This window comes from Nyctibius grandis, chromosome 1, assembly GCF_013368605.1.
Source record: "Nyctibius grandis isolate bNycGra1 chromosome 1, bNycGra1.pri, whole genome shotgun sequence".
In the NCBI taxonomy this organism is placed as follows: domain Eukaryota; kingdom Metazoa; phylum Chordata; class Aves; order Nyctibiiformes; family Nyctibiidae; genus Nyctibius; species Nyctibius grandis.
In genome coordinates this window covers 6,855,181-6,875,985 of record NC_090658.1, presented here as the reverse complement: position 1 = coordinate 6,875,985, position 20,805 = coordinate 6,855,181, and positions in this window count along the sequence as shown.

Genomic DNA, 20,805 nt, shown 5'->3' with positions numbered 1-20,805 from the left:
GGCCACCTCCGAGATTCACTCCAATAATGTGCTCATGAGACACCTCCTACACACCCCAGCAGGTCCATGCTCCTGCCTGTGCTTAGAGCAAAACAAAAGAAAACCCTTTGGCTGTGATTTTTCAAAAGCTCCTAAAAAGGCTTGTGATCGTGAGCTGTCTTAGGTCAGTCTGCTGCTTTTGAAAACTCTCCTTCTTGTCCTTTCTTTACGTTGTGTAAAACATTAGTGCATAAATATTCTGGGAATTAATGCTCTCTGTCTCATAGTGACTGCATGATACAAAGAAAAATATCACCTAGAAATAACCACTGATTTAAAATTGTAAACTATTTATTCTCAGCCAGCTGGCTTGTGATATGAGCTACTCTATATTTAAAAGCATAGCTTTCTCCATTGCTTCTCTCAGTTTGGGTGACTTTTATGGTCTCTCTGCAAAGCTTTTTTACCAGGGCAGTGATTTGTGGTTCACATAAGCCACCGGGCTCCTTATATTATAGATAATATAATTTAACATGCTTACTGATTACAGCACGATTCTATGAAACAGGATGGAAAGTTTTGCTGGTCTATGAGGCCATTTTGCTACTCTTGAAGCACAAATGAGTCTATTTTGTCATCTCCTAAAACATCAGCCATATCATCTGCAGCACACACGCACAATGTATTTGCTGTTAATCTCATGGTTATTAATCTGTCTTGTGGCAGCAGCCATGGTTCAGAACCCAAGCAGAGAAAAAGGAGGGTTGAACTTAACACAGCCATAAGGTGTTTGTTTTTACAGGTGACAACACCCAGGGCCAGCTGTTTCCAAATGTGGCATTAGTCAACGAAGTGTAGAAAACAGCCAGACTACACAATTCAAAAATAACAACCCTTTTGTAAGATGCACTGTCTCTACAAGTGAATATATTAATGTTATTAATAATAGCCTGATATTAATGCAAAGCTGTGCTGTCACCTGCCACAGAACAACGGCTGTGTGAATGACTCCATCGGTTATTACATTACAAGGATGCCTGAAGCCTTATGCTGACAGTAAGTGAAGCAAGTATGGGATTTAATGCATTTAACTGTGTAAAAAAGACAATTTTAAAAATCATACCTTTAATTTAATATATGCATGTTCTTCACTGTGGCAATTACCCATAAGTCCACAAAGAACACTGTGGGCTTCAGGCTATCAGACAGTTTACTCAGGCTTATTCTTATGGATGATAGCTCTTCATGGTTTCCAAAATAGGCTTGTTCATTACATTGCTTTCTGCTAACAGGATTTCTGCAAGATGCCCCTTTCAAGTGTTTTTTTTTGGGGGGGTCTTTGAACCATAAAAAATACCAGAAAACTGACAGTGAGTGATTTCAGCATCATAGGCAAAGTAAATATGCAAAAAGTGCAATTTGTTCTGACAGTGTCTGCAGTCCTTTAATCAAGGAAAACATTTGCTTAGCCAGGAATGAATGAATGGGAGTTGAAGGGGAAAAAAAGACCTGTACAGAATTATTAACCTGATTTTTTCAGCTTAATTTCTAACACAAAGTGAAAATAAATAATCATCACAGAATCAATGAGGTTGGAAGAGACCTCCGGGATCATCGAGTCAAACCATTGCCCTGACACCACCATGTCAACTAGACCATGGCACTAAGTGCCATGTCCAGTCTTTTCTTAAACACATCCAGAGATGGTGACTCCACCACTTCCCTGGGCAGCCCGTTCCAATGTCTAATGACCCTCATATAAATCCATGGACTCAGTTATTCTCACTTAAGTAGGTTTACAGAAGTTTATGCTAGTTGAAAATTATGCCCGTTATGTTTATCTGAATCTGTAACCTCCCAGAAATCTATTCCCGATTTCTGAATAGGCTGTGTACCCTGGTGTGCTGAGGGCATGCAACTGCTCCGGTTGGATCATCCTCAGCAATTAGCAAACAGACCCTTTGTCAGAGTAGGACAAATCCCAGTCTCAGGTCACCATGTTGCTAACACATCAGATGTCTGAAATGTTGAGCTGGAGTGTGAAATTTACAAATTTAAGATTCCAGTGGCCCAATTTTTCGCCATTTTAAGGCTCAAAATCTTAAGCAGTAAGCAATTTGGCCCCTTACTCTATCATTCTCTCATAAATTCTATGTTTCTTCAGGTAGCTTGTCAAGCCAGCTGGTTTCCAGGGGCCATGCCAGCAGTTTATCTTACTTTATTGTGCAATATGCTAAGGAGATAAGGGAATGGGTCACAACAGCATCAGAAACACATTTGTTAATCATATTTGCCACCGCAATCTCATTGCCATTGGCTTTTTCCTGTGCAGTTCTACAGAACTCATAAAACTGTTCTTAAATATTGACCCATTTTATTTGCCTAGTTTATTTGCCTTGGCTCATTTTATTCTAAAATAACCAATAACATATTTACCTGGCAAAACATTTCCTCAAACATTTTCTAACTGGCCAGTAAAAGATCAATGTTGAAAGGTTTGCTCTCTGCATTACGGTTCTAACTAATGGTTTGTTTATTCACAAAAAACATGCAGAAAGGTTTGGTCTTATCTAGCAAGGGAAGTTGTAAAAGATTGTGCTTTTTGAAATTGTGGCTGGAAGTTGAAATGGCTCAGGACTGCTCCTCTGAAATACTTTTATGCTGGAAAAGAGATTTCTTGGAATGAAATGCTGTGCTCTTTCAAAAACGTTTGGGTTTCATTTAGGAAGTGAAATAAAAATATTTTGCCTCAGGTTAAGTAAACTGGTATTGCAATATTTTGTTTGTGAGACAGAGTCAAAATATTAATATCATTATAGTACTTAACATGCAACTGTCTGGCAAAACACCTCAGCCTGCAGAGAGGAACTACACTTCCCACAGTTCACTGCAACAATTCAGTAACGTAAGACAGGATAAACTGTTTCAGTGTGGTTCTGCAAACAGAAATTAATTTTTATTTGAAAAACATTAAACCACTTCAGGTTAAAAAGTCCTGAAAGGTAGTATTTGGACATTCCCATTTGAAGATTTTTTTGAACTTTGGTTCTGGATTTAAGTTTAACATTTGTCATGTTTTAGTGTGGATTTATTTTCAAATGCAATAATCTTCCACAGTAAAATAAATTCTAATTCTTTTATGATTTCTAGTATCTGAATCTGTTTATCATAATACAATAAACTAAACTAGCTTAAACATAAGGTAAACTGTTTTGACTGCCTCTAACACATATTCACACTGCTTCAACAAACCTGATGGGATTAAGTGCAATGTTTTGTTGCTAGAGAAAAAAAAAATCTGGCCATTGTTTTACCTGGAAAGAGTCTTTCAATTTCTAAACAACATCATATTCTGCAAAACCACATGCTTCATAGCCTAGTATTTATTTACATTTCATGAAGGATACGTGACCAGAAAGGAAAACGTGTTGTTCTTACTGCAGTGTCCTTACAGAGGTGAGAGGGGTTGCTCAGTCAGCACTTTAAACTTGCTTTTCTGCAGATAAAGGACCCTGCTAATAAAAATAACATATTCAAGACACGGTTAAGGCCTGTGCTTAGGCTGCCCAAGAAGTTTTTATTGAGCACCTCAGCTCTATAAACACCCAGGAAAAGCAGGAGAGAGGGACTAAAGCTGGTCACTCCCAAATCTGCCACACCAAATGCCTCATAAAAGCAGTTGCCGTCACCTGGGATTTCTTCGTTATTAAACACCAGGAAAAGCTATAGCACTCAAAAATAGCAAAACGTGCTGCTTCAGTGTGTGAGGATATGTCCCAAAACAAGTGGTGATGGCTCCGGAGAGGCCGAGGCAACGCGAGGTGATGTGAGGGGAGGAGGTGGCGGCCATTTTCTGTCAGGCCGGCAGCCCTTCACAGCAAGGCCCCCTCAGCCCCCCGGCATGGCGGCTCCCCCTTTCCCTCCCTCTGCTGTCCCTGTTTCCACCCTCCTCTCAGCTCTGTTACCCTGGGGCTCGTAGCAGGCAACAAAATACCTCAGAGAGCTGGCAAAATCCTCCTCCTGGGCTGAGGACATGGCCCCCATAAGGGGTGACCGTGCTGAGGAGAGGCAGCTGGGTCACTGCTGAGGGGAGCTGGACGTGGTTCGATGGACTCCCTCCCCTCAGAGGTTGCAACACGAAGGTGAAGGTTTATAAGAGGGTGAGGATGTTGTGAGCTCTCAGTTTTAGTTGGGGCACCCTGGAAAGTGCAGAGCAGCTATGCTCTGAAGAAATGACTTTATAAACACAGTCTCAAATCAGGGGCTTTGAAATTTAGGCAATGACAAGAAAAAAGTTTTTGTAGAAATGCAGTATATATCTGTACCCCTCCTGCTCGCCTCTGTGAATCGCTAACGCTATTGAGCATTCCCCTCTCAGTCCCCGTGCGCTATAATTGCTCTTCGATGGCCGCCTCTCCGAAGCGCCGGCTCTCATGGATTAAGCAGAGGATTGCCGTGCTGCTGAGAAATAAATCCTTTTTCTCCTCGTTTGGGCTAGACTGCTGTCTGTAGATAGTGTATTGTGGAAATAATCTGGGGTTACAGCTCATGATGAAACAGAAATGACCGGTCAGGCCCAGCATCCCTGTTATACCGGGAAACATCTCACTTCCCTCTGCCGACTGCAGCATGGCTTATCCAGTGCAAGGACACCCGAAAGTCTGGCACAGGGCCTACCCACAAAGGGACGGACACTTATGGGATCTAGTACAAGAGAGGCCAAGTTCTGATTTTAAGAGAGATCAGTTGGACTGCATTTCAATCCTTTTGTAGATGTTCTGGTCCAGAATGAAAGCCGGTATTATTTATTTTACCTCATTTCACTCTGCTTCACTTCCCAAGATACAGCCACCTAAATTCAGAACTAAAGTCTATATGGAAAATTATAATCGACAGCGTCAAAGAGTAGGGAGGGGCAGATACATCACACAGATTTCTTCTATAACTTTAGGGTTTTCCTTTTATAAATTTTATTTAAATACCACCTCAACATTTTGTTTCCACCCTTCCTGATGCATCTTTGCCTATTATTATTTTCTTAGCTTTGCCACTCTGATTCTGAGCCACCCACTCCAGCCTCCTAAGCACTCCAAAATGATTTCTACCTTTTTCCAACTGTAGTATCGCTGTTACCAGCGACAGCCTCATCATTTACCCTGCACTAAAAGACAGGAATGGTTCAGCCCCTGGGTAAGCTTTCTAGCTCCTCACTCTAATAACTAGTGCCACTAACCCAATAAAATTTTATATCATTTTTATTGGATCCCTCCTAGAGAATTATAGGAGGAGCGCTGGTTTGCAGAGCAGACGTGTGAAGCTGCAAACAGAACTGCATCTGTTTCCTTTTGTCACAAATTGTTCTGTATTGTCTCCTGTTGACTAGGAAATTTAACATACTGTCACTGTACATGACATTTGTAATAAAATCATCATTAAACGTAAACACATTATCCCCTTCTACCTTTTTTTCCCCCCTCCTCTTTTTTTAATAACAAACTGACTTTATTTCCTCTAAATCTCTCTCCTTCTCACCCCCAAACCAGATTTTTCTTCTAGCCCCAGTATTCCCTGGAGCTGGGCCAGCTCCAGAAGTTTGATGAAGAAGTTGTTTGACTTTTACAGCAGTCCTGAGAGTGAAATGAAATACAGAGGAGGTGAGGAAATGTCAGTAAGAATCTGCTGCTTCTCACAAAATCAAAAAACATTTGGCACTATATTTCTTGATGGCTTTTTTTACCCAACAACTGTTGCCTACGAGCAGAAGAGAAATAAGTCACTGTCCAGATCCAGATAAGAAATTAAAGAGAAAAGCTCTGTCTCAGAGCTGCAGAAAGTTACCAGCAGCTTTTAATCTCCAGGCTGGGGTGATGCCCAGCTTTTGCTGCACCTGTGAGTGCTCTGCAACCGTGTACTTCCCTGGGTCACTGCAGCCACTCTGGTTTTCAGGCTGCTGAATAAACCAGCTCTCAGTTGCTGATTAACGCAGAAAACAAAGACGTCCAAGACTGCATTGCCATTTACAGGCAAAGACAATATTATTTTGCTCATTTTCCTAGCTGAGGGAAGATGACATGTTAGCATAACACAAATCCTTCAAGGTAACATACTCATCCTTCAGAAATATGTTTTCTGAGGAATGGGGCCATGCCAGCTGCAGCTACTCTGTTTATACGTGTGCGGTTGCACAGCGTGGTCCATGTCTCAGAAAGCAAGACTCTCCTCTGCCTGCACCATCTTGCATAGACATCGTGCAAAACCTTGCAGGATTGCTCAGGGCCACGGCTGTACGTTGTTCCCAACAACAGTGTCACCTCCTGCCATCCTTGCAGAGAGGCACTGCCATACCACTCAAGTATTTGGGTATGGTGCCAAGTTCGGAACGCAGCCGACACAGACAATAATGAGGGGAAGCCAATGGGATTATGCCTGAAAAATCACATCAGTAATAAAAATGACAGGGGTAGTCACAAGCTCTTTAAAGGGCTCAGTCTTATTTGCATTTTCTTATGCTGCTCAGAAAACTTAATGAATTTTAGCCTCTGTCATTAAGACAAACCAGCTCTGTGGTGGTGCTGTCAGCCGTACTAATTAAAAGTCAGCCTCTAAGTGCTTAAATCTTGTCCACACTTGAAAATTAATTCGGTTTGAGGTAGCATATAAGTTTAAATTGCAGCAGCTATTCCACCTAAATTAAGATATTTATTTTGGAATAAGAGTGGCTTTGAACTTGGATCAAATTGAAACAGATAGAGTAGTTGCTTCTTTGCCCTGTCCCGAACTAAGAGATCTCTGCATAGGAAATGATTCAGGGATACCTCTAGTTAAGTATCCCTGTGCACAGACGGTGGCTGAACGACAGCAGCCTTCCTTTCTGTATGCTTCTCTCTGCGTTGTGCCTCACCTGCTGAGCTAAAGCTGCAAGCAACAGAGGATACATTTCTGCAAACAATGTGCTGAGCTAAATTGATATAGATTATAGTTATTAAATTTTTAAGGACCTGTAGTGTTTCTGCAAGCCTGCTGTTACAGTATAAAGCCTAAATAAGAAAACTTAAACCTGGACTAAAACCTTTCTAAGAAAACTAAAGTATTTTTAAAATATTTTATAAACAAGCAAGCTTGGAATAGAGAAGACTGTGAACATTTGGGATCATTTTTCATGTGCATTGTAGGAATACAATTATCAACCAGTTTAAGCAATGGCTAGAAAATGAACACCAGGGAATATAACAAATTCTTGTTATCATCAAGGGTGTTTTTGCAATTAAATTCCAAGAGCCCACAATATCCAAGACATTTGGAAATGTCAGAGTACCTGAAGAGCACAAAACAAAGTTCTCAGTCTTCCTTCCTTTCATATCCTGCTCTCCCAGCTGTGTGTTTAAGACTGAATGCTTTCCTAATGCTTGCAAGTAGAATGGAAATAGCAGCTTAACAACATCAGTGCTGGGGAAACAAATCCAAGACAAGGGCTAGAGAGGGCATGGAGCAGGGCAACATCACATGCACAGCTTGACCCTCACCATCTAATCTGGATGATGTGCACAGGGTATAAAAGATGCTGTTTGAAAGGAAAGGCTGTCTCCACTCAAGGGAACATAAGTGAGGAAAAATAAATGGTGTTTCAGTTGCTCTTCTCCAGACTGTTTGGTAGAGGGCTCATAGAGCATAGCTCCAGGTTGGCCCTTAGGTTTTTGGCATCTCCAGCCAGGAAAGCCAGTGAGATTGGGAGTTTTATTCAGAATCTAAATCAAGAGTCTTTCATTACCTGTGTGAGGGAAGGGATCACAGCACTTCCCTTATCCATTTTAAGCAGAGATTTTGGAGCATGTTGAAGGAAACTGGTAAATGGAGAGCCATGTCTAGCAAAAAAAAATGTTCTTCACGTGAAAAAAAAAAAAATTGGCAGTCCTTGCAAGGGTGTCTGACCATTCTGCTTCACCTGACTAGATGAAAATAACAGCACTTTTCCCCTTCCATGTGGAAAAGAAAATTATGAGTACAGTGTGAATGGAAATGGACTTTCCTTGCTGTTAAATACAAAACACTTTAATCATCATCTACTCTCTACAAAATTGCAGCCTGATTTCCTGCTTGACTGCCATCTATTTTTGGTGGGAGTCCCAGCTTTTTTTTTGTTAGAAGTCTGCAATGGACTCCCCCCCTGAGCAATTGGCTGACGGTTCAAACGATGCCACCCCCCTACGACACAAATGGAAACCTCTGCTCTGGAGGGGACTCTGGTAAAACAAGAGCTGCCCTCCACTCCGTTATTACGGTGCAATATTCCCAAAGCAGTAAAGAGAGATATTGAATACGAATAAACAAAGCCCTAGAAATACCACAATAAGACAACCCTCGTATATCCCGTTCTTTTTTGTTCTGTCCCTCCCTTCATTTTCTTATGCTTTTCTCAAATAAGATGTTTATTACCCTGGATGGTCTTGTACGGACAGTGCCTGGGGGAATGAGAGGCAGAGGGTCACCCTGGCACTGGCACCGCAGGACTGCTGGACCTCCAGTGAGTTGCTGTACCTCCAGAAAAGCATAGAATCCTTCTATGAAGCTAGAAAAACTCAGGTGGTGGTTGTCCTTACTCAAAATGCAGCCACAAAAGTTTCCCATATCATGAAGTGAATTAGTGGGGGGAGGAACACCACATACTATAGCCCGGAAGAAAATATCCAAGAGGAGTCCTACACATACCAGTACATGTGTGTACATGTATGTGCGACTACATGTGCAAACACACACACAGAGCAGGACCACGCAGTTGCTTGCCAACCTGACCTAAAGGTAAATACAGTGTGCAATGGGCAGTGGTCATCCAGCTGGGATGATGTGTTCCTCCTGCTGGTATCCAACTGCTTGCTTGAAAATGAACCGCTTGGCAGTGGAAACGCTCCACAGCTGGAGACCACGAACAAGTCAACGCAAATAAACAATCTCAACATTAGGTTTAAACTGGAGAATAAAAATCAAACGTAATTTGAAAGCGTACTAAAATTAGCTGGTGTTTAAGAGAGCGTTTGGTAGCTCAGCACTTCTCTGCTGCTCTTCAGAAATTAAGGAGAGAAACAGTCTTAGATGAAGCAATAAATAATGGACACTTTCAACACATAATTTGCATTTGAATTAACTAGGCTGGCTAAATTAATTCATCCATTATGAAAGGAGAATTTTACTGTCTATATTTTCAGACTCCCTACTGTGCTAAGATAAATGGGCGTTGAGGCAGGGACTACTGGTTTCATAGAAATTGATACTAAATTAGTTTCTTCCCAATTATTATCCAGTTCACACTCATGATTTGGAAGCCTAATGCTGATAGGAAGAAGTGTCCCAGGGCCTTTTCTTCTTTCCACTGTTTGTATTAGTGAGGGTGTAGAGCTATGATGGCACTTTTGGGTGATATGGGACTCACCGAAAGGTTTTTTGTCTGAAATATTTTTCTAGGTCTCCCTCCCCAAAAGGGTTAAATAACATAGCCAAGGTTATTTTGTATTAAACATCAATATAAAAGACTGGGAAGGCTGAGGGGTGATTTCTTTGCAATATTATTTGAATTACTCCCTTGAGAAAATTTCAACTAATCTTAAAATAGATGGTTGACACAGCATATGACAATAGGTTATTAATTACATAGCTTATAGCATCAAGAGCTATCTAGAGGAAGACAAATTTGGAGACTTATGGAGTAGTCAATATATTACATGGTTCTTAATAACGTATTAACATTGTCTTTTCAACTACACACAAGTTATATTTTCATGAACTGTACCATCAGGATTTTCAAAATCATGCTCAAAAAATGCTGAAAGCCTTTGAAGAAGGGGCGAAGAGAAGTATTGTCATCTCCCCTTTGCAAACAAACAGTGGCAGAGGAGGGAACCCACCTCGTAATTCAAACCACGTTCAGGGTCACATCCCTCTGCCCATGCTGCCTCAGGAAAGATATGCTACAGAAAACGCAAAGTCCATTTCCAAGGGACTTTGGAAGCTTCCCAAGGGACACACTGTGGGCTAAGGGACAGGATCTGAGCAACAATGCTTCGATGGGAGCATGGCTCACCAGCAAAACCTGTTTAAATTACTGATGATCTCTGCCAGTGTCTAGAGAAAACTTGTTCCGGTTGGGGAAAAGGAACAAGCAAGCGATGGACAGGTACCTAGCAGCACTGCCCTTTGCTAGCAAAGTTTTAACCCCTTCTCTGGAGACACAGATAAGGGGGAGAGGCTTGTACCAGGACCTCAGTTCACACAGCCTGCTCGGGACAGGATGGATTTTGGCAGAAGAGCGATACTCTCCCAGAACAGCTACGTTGTAAAGCAGAAGGTGTGCCTGCAGCTCATGATTTTCTGAACTTTGTGCTCCACACCTTGGCCTACCTCCTTCCTCTCCCCATGGAAAGACAACGCATTGCAGCATTGCTTTTTTTTTCTCTCCTTTAATTTTTTGTTAATGGAGAAAAAAAAATTATGGCAGTCCTTACGGTGCCAGAATATTACTCCATCAGCCCATAGAGTTTCCTCACTCCACATGGACCATAACAGTGGCATGAGGAGGAGGAAGGCAGAAGACGGGAGGGCAATAACTCAGTACTGCACTCCTTGCAACAGGACTATGTCTGGAGAGCTCTGGCACCAAGAGCAAACAGTTAGGAACAAGCTCTTTCTTAATCTGCCGTGACGAAACAAGCTGCATGAGTCAATACCTACTAAAGCCGCCCAAATAGTTTCCACTGTCCTTCCTTGCTGTCTATCGATTTCTTCCATGCAGAAAGCAAACCACATTGCACCAGAAAACTACATTGTTACAGAAAATCCAAAGGGACCATCTCCTTCTCTGTCTGCTTATGATACTGAGAAGATGGGACCAGGCTTTGTGACAGTCTGTCCTTGCTGCCTGTGCCACTTCAATACCAAAGAGGATATTGTGTACAAATTTTTTTCAGCATTAAACGTAAAAGGCAAGATGTATTGTCCTGCAAGTCACATCCTGCAAGATCTAAATCCATTTACAGAATTGCTAAGGTTTCTTCCCTTGCTTTTAGTTCCAGAGGAGATTAAAAAATTTACATCAGAACAGAGTGAATGTGAACACCATAACAGGACGGGACTTAAAATATTGATTTTCTTATTAGTGGAAGGTTACAGCACAAAGCATCCACAGCATGCAGAGCAAGGACAAACTGACATCCTCTAGAGCAGCTAATGCCCTGGAACCTTACAGGAGAACTTTAAAAAGTATTCACTAAATGAGGAGCATAGAAATTACTGAACGAATACAATTCAGCTACCTGAAATGATTGGCAAATGATAGACTCTTGCAATAGCCACTTTTAAACTATGAGCGAACTCTGACTGCACTTTGGTGGAAAACGAGTGGAGCAGATTGCCACTAAGGGGAGCGTCGCCTTCCCAGCCGGAGGCTGATGGTGATAAAAGGGATGTTTAGACACATCACAACTACAAGTCTGTGTTTTTAAATTTTTGTGAGCTGATACAAATCAGAGAGCCCTTTCGGGAAGTATTCTCAAGTACTGAGCAATTCAATATCAAAGATAAGGAAGAATAAAAGTATCTTACCAATCACAATTATGAGGATAGGCTTTCTTTGAAATTCATGAAACCAAATTTTCAAAGATTCAGTATAGATCATATATTAAATGTTATTTATGCATTCCTTAAGCCTTCTAATCGAGGCAAAAAATTCTGTGTTTCCTAAGCTAATGTGAATAAGGTAGTTTCCTTTCATATCAGAAGCATTTCACTTTGAACAGAAAATTAATTCTGTATCTCAGAAAAGGCCATTTACACAGGATGAGTGACAGGTGCCATAAACTTACGAGATGTCACTTGTATGTCAGTTCAGCTCAACTGAACACAAAGTAAATCAATTCAACCCGGTCAAGTACAATTACCTGCTGGAGCAGGATACATTGTTTTGCATTTATTATTATTAACAACACCACAGAAGCACTAAATCCAACAGCAATTGTGATTAGCGTGAGGTCGTAGAGCTCTTCCTTCCTAAGTGCTTCCTTCTCCTGGAGTTTACGACATAATCATTACAGGATAATAATTCTGTTATTATTTGTACTGTGACAGCAATTAAGTTCCAATTATGAATGAAGAACAAATTATGAGGTCCAGTGCTAGATTAGCAGGACCAAATTTTAGTTGTAGAAAAAAGGGACTCAAGGGGATGTGTTTCTAGGAGCTAGAAGCCTGTGGGTGCTCACAGGACTTGAATTTGGGGCCTTAGCTTCTCTCTATATTGCCTTGAAATACTTTATGCATACAGGATGTATGTATTCTGGCTGAATTGTTTCACCAGCTCTAGTCACCCATGGTTATAAAACCCCTCATCTCTCACTGCTACACTCTAAGTGTCACTGAAAGGACTTAGAAGTTGCACCACATCAATTTATGGATGAAACATGTCTTTACTTTTAAAATAAGTTTTTGTTCGTTCGTCATTCTTTCATTAAACAATTTAATAGAAAATTACATATACTTCCCAATAAACTGATGTGCTATGCTAGGAGCTGATTAATGTTATTCTAGGTTGGTTTTTCTCCCCACTTTCTGGTATCACATAGTTTGGGGAATACTGCGTATTTTAACCCAGATGGTTTTTAATCTGTTTGATAAAATGAGAACAACAAATGCTTGTAAAAGGGATACACGTTCAATATAAAAGTCAATTCAATACCTATTTATGCACTTATATGGTGTTTATAAAACTCTGAGACAAAAGAGAAAGGTTATAGACTATAAAATGATTGACGGCAACCAGCCAAAAACTTCAGACAAATTAGGCTAATATTTTCAATACATACACAATAGTCAATCGCAAAGTTAGGAAGATGTGAAGTAACTGATCATTGCGGGAGAATTTAGAGCATCCCTGTGCAGGTAAAGTGCCTACTAGCCTGCAGCATAATTGTGTAGTTACATAGTAATGCTTATGTCAGTTTTATTTTTGTATTTGATGGCAGAAGTGTTCTGGTTTAATAAAATGAAAATTAAATTATGATTTAATAAGAAGAAAACCAATTAAAAATAAAGATAAATCACAAAGAGAGAAACCTTATACAACACAGTGAACAAATTAAGGCAGCTGATCTCGTTGGACTCGTTGCTAAACCACCCCGCAGGCAGATTTGACAGCGTGCGTCAGACTACGACTTCCCTGATGCCCTTCCAGAGCATCAGAAGCTACCAGGATTCCCAAGGAGTTCTCTAATCATATAACTTGCCTGGACGTTATTCAGCATAAGACGTGTTTAAAGAACAAAGAATATAATTCTGTACAATGCAGAATGTAATTTATCTTATTTTGTAAGGTTCTTGCTGAATCCTGGCTCTCGAGGTATTGTAGTCAAAATCAATTCGCACCTCCATTCATCGTGCCTCGGGGATGAATGGATGCAGTCTTTGTGTCACATCCATAAGAGCCGCTTCCATTATTCTCCTATCCCCCCAAAACAAGTATAATTCAATTGATTTTCTCTATGCCTCCGAGAAGGTTACAAGGGAGAAAGCCAGGCAAAATGAAAGAGAGCAGCACCCTCCCTGTAGAGCTCTGGAAGCGCTAGGAATGGGGAGAAGCTTGAGTTAATAGAGGACGCTCATACACAGGGGTCCCTGGAGCCTGCACAGATCTGTCTTCCTAAAACTCTGGCAACAGTAATGCCAAAGGAACACGCTTTTAGATTTGCAGTCTTGGCACACTTATGACAACGGTGATTCCCTGTACTTATTTATTTTTATCATGTAATTGACACAAAGCACAGTGGACTTCTTCAGGAACCAGTTTCTTATTTTCCTCACCATTAGATGCTCCTAAACTACAAAGAGCTCTTCCGTGACCCCAGGATCCTTCTATTTTTACCTTCTTTACTGGAAAAAATGAACATTTTCTTTAATATAATTTTACCATCAGAACTAATGGGTTCACCATAAGATTTCAAGCTACAGGGAAAACACCACTTTTGATTATTTTTATTTTTCTATCTAGAGAATCTAAATTAAAAATAGCATGTTCAAGTCCACGCTTTGAAATGAAGCATTTCCAATTTAATGCTACTGCTCTTTGGGGGGGAAAGGGGGGTGCAGAAAACAACCACCCAAACCAAACATATCTTGCTCTGCTGAATCATGTTGTTGCAGTGTTTAGATCTGGGCATTTACTGCGCATGGGAAAAAAAACCCCATTATTATTATTTATACAACAGCCTGTCATCAGAATATGATTATATCCACATGGACCTAATCGACTGTGTGTATAATGAGTATGTGTTCACAAATATTCTGCTTATTCAGTCACAATATAAGAACAGAAAAGAAAGAGTGTCATCTCCTTTAATTCTCAGAACTTGATGTAAGCTGTTATAAAATTTCTAAAGATCTTTGATAAATAAAGCATTTCATACACATAGTGAGCAATGGAAGGCAGAAATAACATTGACCTGGGAATGCATAGACTAAATTTCATCCAAAAAAATAGCATGAACTTCATGAAGCGTTTCTGTGAGAGTTTCTTTCATCTGTATCTACAAGGCTTAAAGGATTTTACCTGTAACATCTGTAGGTAGACTTATTCACATATATACTTTCAGGCCTGAACTCAGTTAAAAAAGCTCAAAAAAATGTAGCTAACATCATTTTAGGTCTTAGCACATCAGCTGAAGACAACAGCGGCCTCCAGTCTAGCTTCTTCCTTACTTAAAAGTAGCTTTACACTGTGGCCACAGTTTTGGTCTGGTAAGCACCTACGGATTTATTCTAGTCTTTTCAAGCTTTGTGACCAAGGCCAGAAACCATGACATTCCTCAGGATGCAATGTTTCCTTCTTCCCTTCTGAAAATGCTAATTTGTGCAGGAGTGAAATGCCTTAGAAGTTAATTGCCAAGGAAAAAAACCTACCATAGCTCATTAGGCACATAGGCCAATACCCCTCTGACCATTCATACCTCCCTTGTTCTCCCTTTGTGAAATCAGCACCCTTCACACTCTCAAATTAAATTAGACCTGCTGATCTCCTAGTCTGACATTGAAGAGAGCACAAATGTTCCGGGCTCAGGATTGCCGTCTCCTGCTGAGGAAAAGACCCTAAAAAGCATACGGACGGTGCACTGGGCATTGGAAGCCAAGACTCAGCCTCCTCATCTTCCATATTGGTTTTCAAACTTTTCCTAATCTACATTTTTCCCCAACAGAAACTCCAGCTTGAGGGTGTGCGTGTGAAAATACGATATAATGTTTCACAGGTGTTAGTAAAATAATTTTACAGATGACATTGGAAAGAAACCAAATGTTTCTTTGATGTTTTGAAGAGTTCCTATCTCTGTATTTTTCCAACAGTGGTAGGGCTCATTATTTCTATACCACCCATCTGGATTTTTAAGAAGAATGAGTTAAATATTTTATAATTTTTAAAGAAAAAAAGTAAATTATAGCCTGAGATCTCCTATGAAAGAGCACTAGTAACAAGTCAGAGACACTGTCACCCAAATGGTGGAGAGGGGAGAAGAGAGGTGTTAGCACCCAAACTCTACCTAGAGATCTCCCAAAACAACTTGTACTCTTCAAATAACACGCAATGAGACAAGGGCTAAGTTTGCAATTACCTACATATTTTATATTGAGTCATAATTAGCTGCAATATATATACTTCACTTTAAACCAGCTATGAATAGATAGAATAAATGCCAGGGACTGCCATCTGCTCCCTAAGCTATAATTAACTGCCTCATTATGAAATACATATATATTTATCTAATTAGTTTTGATAGAGTTGCTTTTGCTGGCACTGCACCAAAAATAAGGTGAAGAAGCAGGTCCTGCTGCTTGATGGAGGGAAGCTGGAGATGTGAACAGTTCTCACGGGGAGCTGCTCCAGAGGTCAGCACAGCCCCGGTGGGGGTGCGAGGAGGGTGCGAAGGGGCACCCAAAACAGGGAGCTGCTGCCCACCAGAAGGTTTTGCAGAACAACACCCAGGGCATCGCTAAGCCAGCCCCACTCTGCCTGTCCCAGTGCAGGGCACAAAGCTCAGCTTGTCTTGGATCTCGGACAAAACTTGTTGTACCACGGATGACAATGAAATAGTAAGAAACCAGGACAACGGGTGCTCAGGCAGCCATAGCTGTGCCCCACCACACATGGACACTAACCAAATGCTGCTGCTTGAAACAATTTGAGATTACTGATTAGTCGAGCCCATATAATTCTATTGGCAGAAAGACTTTCTATGGAGATTGGGATACTTCTCTATTTGACTCAGAAAAGAAAAAAAAGTCTTAATATTTTTTCCCAGTTGTCTCTGCAGTATAACCAGTGTTGCATCTGCTACTAATTTCAGGGTGAGTTGCATTAATGCTTTGCTGTAGGACAGATTTTGTCATAAATTCCACATTTTGTTTGCAACTCAGACACTTCCTGCAGGATAAATACATCTAGGGCCAGATATTAAAAGTATTTCAGATGCCAAAGTGTACATTTGACACCGATTTCCAGGGAAGCCAGAAATCCAAATACATCAAAATCCAGTTGTTCAACTCAACCCCACTGAATCACTCACTGAGGTTCCAAGGGCTAAAGGCTAGCTGAATTTTGTTGTTAGATTAGGAAGCACTGTCATTATGGTGTGAGACAGCTTAAACCAGTCTACACATGGAAAGTCTCCGCCAAAGGAATAGAAGAGATGGCCCGCAGCTTCCCCATCCCTCTTTACACACTTTGTGATTTTGCAGGGTCAGGTCATACCTCTCAGATTCTCTCCTGCTTACCAACAACATACATTATTTACATCTCTGGATGTGTGATATATCCAGGTTTTAAAGCAGCAAGGTCCATCCATGAATTAGAAAATTAACATGAAGCCCCTAAGATATGCACTGCTGGGGCTCTGGGCTTTTCTGTGCTTACCTTGAACCAGACCTTTGGTAACTGGAGTTCGTTCCTGCAGGGGAATACCCATGCGTTGTGTCAAGCAGCTGTAGCAGCTTGCAGACTTTCCATAGCCCTCTCTGACCGCAGCTGGGTCAACTCTTCTTCTCCTCCAAAGATTACAGCTGCCCCCTTTGCACCACCACACCAATGCCATTGGGACTAATTGCCTGCTCCTGTGTCATTTATACAAGAGAAGAGTCCGTCATGCCAGGCAATGATTTCACCAAATCCATCATCAAAGCCAGGTAAATGAAGTGTGACAGACTCGTTCTCACTTAATGCCGGCGGTGGTGCCAGATGACAGCAGTGACACTGACGTGACTATCCCACAGCAGAGCAGGTACATTAAGTTAGTGACACACATGCCTGTCTCTAGTTTTCAGCTTTCTCCCTTCTCCACCGCCCCCCAGAGATAACTAACTGTGGATGCCATTTCTTCCAGCCTGTGGAGTTAAAAAAAAAATATCCTCGGAAGTCCCTTTATTTCAGCAGATGGGCTGAAATCCCCCGAGCCCCAGAGAGCCCACGTAGCCATGTCTTTGCATGTTGCTGAGGGTGGACAAGCCCTGACTGCAGTTTCCTTGCTTTTCTGGGGAGCCGAAGGCCCCTTGCAACTCTGGATGAAATATTATTGCTCTGGTATTGTGATTATATGCTGTACAAAGCTGGCTATATTGCAAGTGACGAGTGGGAGGAGACGGAGATCACAGCTCTTTTTTGGAGGAGATGAGGGACTGGAGTTTTTCGAACAGGACCAATAAAATCAGACAGCCCTCTTTATAGACTGTTTCTTGAACACTGTTCACAGCCTCTCTCAGCCTCATAACAAGACAACAACTGCTGGAATAACAGAATACAAATTTCTGTTGTTCCAGTAAATAACCTGGGACAGGCTTAATTCTCAACTCTCCTGGAGAACCCAGCAGCAGCGAGCTGAGTGACTGTTTAATCCCATAAGATTAAGACATGTAGCAAGCTAAAAAAAATTTAATTACAGGAAAACCATGCCATCACCCTGGGCCTGTGTCTCTGCTGAGAAACACACAGAGTCCTGTTCCTTTGGCCACAAGCATCCTGCTCCCCATTCTTATCTTTATTCATGAAATTAAGATCCCATTCTGTAAAACCATTAGCTAAAGCAGCTTTACTGCTCTAATAGCTTTGCTTCTGCGAGTCCTTACATCCGACTCCCGATGGCCTCTCTCCAGAAAAGCACTTAAGTATATCCCTCTGTAGTCAAGGGAATATCCTCTTTGTGGCTTCACGGGAATTTTGCACATGCTGGGATTCACAAGTGCACTCTTGAATCAGGGCCTCCCACTTATCTGTCCAATTAACAGCATTGGGCTCTTTAATTATAAGCAAGACCAGGCAGATATTGTATGCCATTTGTTGAAGCAATTTGCATGCTCTGTGAAAACAATTATCACCATTTACTTAAAAATATATACATACATCAATTATTAAAACCATCCTCCTTTTTCAGAAACATTTTTCTGGCCCCGCGACAGCAGAGGTTTCGGTTATCAGGATCAGGGATGATACCAGGGTCTGAACCCGCAGCCAGTATCAGAGTGTGACAGGACCACTCTTCACAATCATCTTGGATAATAACATTGAAGGAAATACCTCAGATGGAACAAGGAGGACCACCTTCGCTCTGTTAATTTATATTTTATCATAGATTTTAATTATGCTGGCCACCGAAGCATGCAGAATTCACACACTTCTGCTGCTGCCTCTATAAACAAGCAGAGCTAAAGCTGAGCGTTCCCATGATCCCAACAGCCAAGCCTTCACAGCTGTGAAAAATGCCCAGGCTTCCTCCGCACGCTCTGGCGCTGAGTCGCTTTGCTTTCTCTGCCAGATCGGATGGAGTCCTCTCCTCTGCCTACGCAGTTTGCCACGCAACCTCCAAACAACCATCTGCCTTACAAAGCCACGTTACCTTCAGCAAGGCCAGAAATTTCTCGGAGTGCCGACCAAAGTTAAACATTTCTATTTGCCTCTTTCGAAGCAGATCTGAGCATATATTTCCCTATGAAGAACAACCAACCCTCCATCTCTACACACACCTCAAATAAACACCCAGGTGCCTCCCAGCCTTGAGATTTTTACTGTAATCCATCTCTACGTTTCATTTTCACATTCTCCAGGCTTCTCTAAATGGAAAAGCCCAGAGAGGGTAGAAGCACTGACATTTAGATGACCAGAGTAATGACAAGTTAACGATACATTAATTACAACAGATGATGAGCTTTGCCATGCTCAGAAATAGCCTGCTATGAAGGGAAGAGAAAATGCTTTTTCCCCCCTTGCTTGCTGAAGGCACAGTGCCGCTGCACTGAGCAAACAACATCCAACTCCCCCGCTGCAGGCCAGCCCTGCGGTGATTTTCAATTGGCTTTTTGTCACCTCCTTAATCCGGATGCTGGCTTCTTGACAGTGGGCAATGAGCGCCTAAGTGCTCTCAGAGAGCTCTCCTAGCAAGGGTCTTTCCTTAGTCAAAAATTGGATGACAGCATGATGCCTTTACCTGTCAGCATCCATGACACCAACCACTTTTCTCATTGATCGAGCACTTCTCCGGCAAGACTTAACCAGAGGCCAAGCAGCTCTGATCTATGTACAGGGGGCATTGCAACAAGGCTTAGTAAAAAGCACTCAACTCTAAGTTTCTCAGGAGCTGTGGAATAAGTTTGCTGCAATATTTTATCCCCTAAACCTATTCATGAGCCACAGTTGAAGCCAATACATTCTCTGGAGCAATATGGCTGAACTAAGGCAGGTTCAGTCGCTTGAAGCTGCGCGGACGCAAGGGCATCATGCAACGTGCTACGGAGAACAGACTTTTGCTGGGAAGCTGTGGTTATTCCTAAATCTCTGGGATGAAGGCTAAAACTAGGAATGACAGACTAAAATTTGTTGCTCTTCCTCCACAGTTGCAAACAGCTCTTGCTTGCACAAGGGAAAGACGAGGTAGGTGCAGAAGCCCCGGTGCTATTAAAGCTCAGCTCCACGTGAGTTTCTTTTAGACCCTTGTAAAGTGGCTGAAGGCTCGGTAGGAGGAAGGGGGAAGTGCATTTGATGGTTGTTGCAGAGAGGCGGGTGGGAAGCCACGTGCTGAGCAGTGCCATCAGTACTGCCGCTGCAATAAAATCAGTATCACAGCAGCAAGAATTAGCCAAGATTTGTGTCTGTGGCAAGTGAAAAGCTTTGCCTGAAGACGACGACTAGGTCCAAGGTAAAGGGAGAACCTATTTTGCAGAATTGCAGCTCTTAACTTTTTTTCCCTCTTCAATTGGTCTTCCTCTGTGCTGCTCCGAGCTTATGTCTCCACGCTCAGCTATTATTAATTCTGTGAAGCTGTTAGGAACCCACTCACATGGGAAATGGTGAAAGCACATCATCAGCTTCATCTAAATTTAGGAACTTGAGAAAAAAACCAAACCAATCAAAAAATAACAAAACTCATTCAAATATGAGCATGTGAAAAAATTCCAGACAAACCTACAGAGCAAAGTCCTCCCTCTAACCAAGTTCACACATATCAAACCAAGAACTAGTTTACTGAAAAGTTTAGATTTTGTATTTTCATTATCTCATAAAAGAAGATAAAAAAACAGGCTGGGGAGCCTCAGCACTAGGTGAGTGACAGCCTGGAATAAGTCACCTTCATTCACAAAGCCAGTTACCTTCCTTCTCCAAAGGGAGAGAAAGTCTTGACATCTTTTGAAGGACAGAGTATGCTGCAGATACAATCTTCCTATTTATAGCAGAGAGCAGGCATGTATATGCCTTTGGTCCCCTGATGTTCCTCTGCATAACAATGGAAATTAAGGGGTTTTACTCAGGTTTCTTTTACA